The following is a 3,298-nucleotide window of genomic DNA, read 5'->3' on the forward strand; positions in this document are numbered from 1 at the left end:
GCATCCGATTTGCCCAGTGCAGTACATCATTTGATTTCTTGAGTGCTGCTCCCATGGGTGTTGATTGTGGATCCAAGTAAAATAAAGTCCTTGGCAACCTCAACATTTTCTCTGTGTAAATGCTGAATAAATGGGAGCAATCCTTATTGCTAATCTTTTGTATATGTTCATATCTCTGAATGATGACTAGAATTTGTAATATAAAAAAGTGAAACTTGAATTATAAAGCATGATTGAAACCAAAATTAAACTCACTTCTATGAAGTCAATTCTGACCCATAGCCACTGTATGTTGTTGTTGTTACTGCTATGTGTCATTGAGTCTGTTATGACTTATAATAACCCTGTATAAGGTTTCCAAAAGCCCTTCATATTTTTTAGCTCAAGGTTTCAGGAGTTGTACAGTGAGGGGAGACAGAATAAAAAAACCACTGAGATCTTATGCATGCTTCTGATATCCACATTTTGTGATAATCTTACATAGGAAACGTTGTACTAGTGGGGAGTAATATTAAGAGAAAAACTTGTGTCTAATCAGTACAAGGGCCATTTCAAAACCAGCCGGGATGCTACATTGTGAGGTAAGGCCTAGGGCATCTAAGATTTACTTGTCTGAGTTGCTGTTAAACTGATGTTGTTGTTGTTGAGTGCTGTCGAGTCAGTTTCAACCCATAGTGACCTTGTATAGATTTTTTGAGGAGCAGTTGATGAGCTTTAACTATCAACCTTGCAGTTCAAACGGCTTTTCAGTCTGGTGCATTAGCCCACAGTGCCACACCAGGACTCCCTTAGGCATTGCTATTCAGTTGCTAGCTAATGGGCCCAACATGGTGCAACAGAAGGGAAAACTGGACGATGACCACTCTGGTTCCGTAATAGCATATGGAGGTAGTCCAGTTATTGTAACTTGATAGAGATGTGACAGGCACAGAGTTCTGCAGCCAGATATGCAGAGGTGAGGTCACCTAGCCAGAAGCACTATGATCTAATTAAGCCAAAAATAACTAAACTCATGAATCATTTCAGCAGCAAAATATCATCTGCTAATGTCAGGTCAAGCAGCAACCAGCTTTTCAAAAGAAGTTATTTTAATTCCAGGCAAGAAAAAAAGGACACAACTTCCAAAATAAGAATATATTCCTTACCCAGTAGTCTATATGAGTTTCCCATCTTAATACACCTGAATGTATTTTAAGAAAAGAAATAGAAAGAATGAGTGGCTCTCCAAGAGACTAAACATTTTACCCAAAGGTGAGACTGGACATTTCTAATTAATTTAAATCATTAGCTTGGACTGAGATTAAACTGGATTTGGCATTTAGTAAATTAGTATTTCTGCTGAGTACTGAAGAAAAAGAAAAAAAATATGTAGACAAACAATGATGCTATATTTTCCTAACATGTCAAAGATATCAAGTTAAATGCCAATACTCTCACCACTTACTTCAAAAGAATAATTTAGTTTATGACTCTTTCTACTGTTTTCTTATTCTGCTCAGAGATTTTGCATAAAGTAGCACCCTCCAGTTACCTCAGGAATTTGAATTCATTTTGAACTCAGGTCTATAGATCAAAGAATGTTTTCCCTGAACCATATTCCCTTAAACTTATCATTTAACAACCATAGATTTTGTCCAGTTTTCATGCTTTGCCCTAATCCCTAACACTTGCTTCTTAGAAAAATGAGATCCTGGAAAGGAGGGAAAAAGAATAAGAGAAATATTCCTGATATCCAACTCAATTTTCCCAGTTTCCAACTCAAATCTCATCACTTAGTTATCACTTACTTATTTAAACTTTTTTAGAAGATATTTGTAATGGTACTGTTTTGGTGGTTAAGTGTCGTTGAGTTGGTTCCAAACTCTAGCAACACTGTATAGAGTTTCCAAGGAGTGGTTGGTGAGCTTGAACCACTGATATTGTTGTTCAGATAACTGTGCAGTCCAGCACATTAACCCACAGTGTCACACCAGGACTCCATATTTGTGAGAGAGTTTATATTATAATTAATTTATATAGTGGTGGTGTTGGTTATGTGCCGTGGAGTCTGTTCCAACTCAGGTACTGAGGCTGTAAATCTTTATGGGAGCAGAAATCCTAATCTTTCTCCCGCGGAACAGCTAGTAGTTTCAAACTGCTGACCTTGCAGTTCGCAGCCCGATTCATAACCACTACCCTACCAGAGCTCCTCAATTTATATAGTTTGTTGTTGTTGTTGTTAGGTGCCATCGAGTCGGTACCCACTCATAGCGACCATATGCACGGCAGAACGAAACACTGCCCGATTCTGGGCCAACCTCACTACTGTTGCCATGCTTGAAATTTATTATGGTAGAGACAATGAATTTTTAAAATTCGGAAGAATAAGGGATAATCAGAGAATCTCTAAATTGATGCAAATATAAAGAAAAGGATCCCAAAAGTAGGATTAAATTTATAACAGGTAATGCTAGAGAAAAGATCTCCATATTTTGGGGTAATTTTAGGGTTTGGTGATGACATTAACAGGAAGAAAAAACTAGAAAGAGATTAGAATGTGATAAATTCAGTTTTTACATGTTATATTTCAGCTAATCCAGGTGATTTTCGCATATTAAAGAGTCCTTCTCATATCAAAGTTAAAGAAAACAAGGATCAAATATTCTTTCCACTCACTGCTCAGTTTTTCATTTTCCTAGTAAAACAGTCATGTTTTGGAACTTTTGTTTGTTTCAATGCCTTGTCACAATTCTCTGTTAGAACTCATGCTATGTCACTATTATATTTTGGTGTTAATATTAGAAATATTCACCCTGTCTTTAAAAACAAAAATCCCTATTATTCTAAATGTGTGGCTAAGCAGGTACAAACACGAGGATTTCTGTTTAAATAGTTGATCTGGAGGGGCCTGGTATGCTGGTATAGCACTGTAGGATATGCAGTGGACTGCTAACCACAAGGTAGGTGGTTCAGACCCTCCAGCCATCCCTTGGAGTGTGGTTACTGTGAGTAGGAACAGACTTGAAAATAACAAGAGTTGATCTGGAAGGGAGCAGATAAAGCAATTAGCTGCTGAGAGGTTGTAGATTTAAACTCACCAACCATTCTACAGGAGAAAGATGTGGCAGTCAGTCAACTTCCCTGCAGATTTACAGCCTTAAAGAAAACAAAAATCCTCACCACTGGACCAATAAACAACATTCTTATCAACAGAGAAAAGATTGAAGTTATCAAGGACTTCATTCTTCTTGGATCAACTATCAACACTCATGGAAGCAACAGTCAAGAAATCAAATGACATATTTTATGAGGCAAGTCT

The sequence above is a fragment of the Chrysochloris asiatica genome, unplaced genomic scaffold, assembly GCF_000296735.1.
Source record: "Chrysochloris asiatica unplaced genomic scaffold, ChrAsi1.0 scaffold00546, whole genome shotgun sequence".
NCBI lineage: Eukaryota > Metazoa > Chordata > Mammalia > Afrosoricida > Chrysochloridae > Chrysochloris > Chrysochloris asiatica.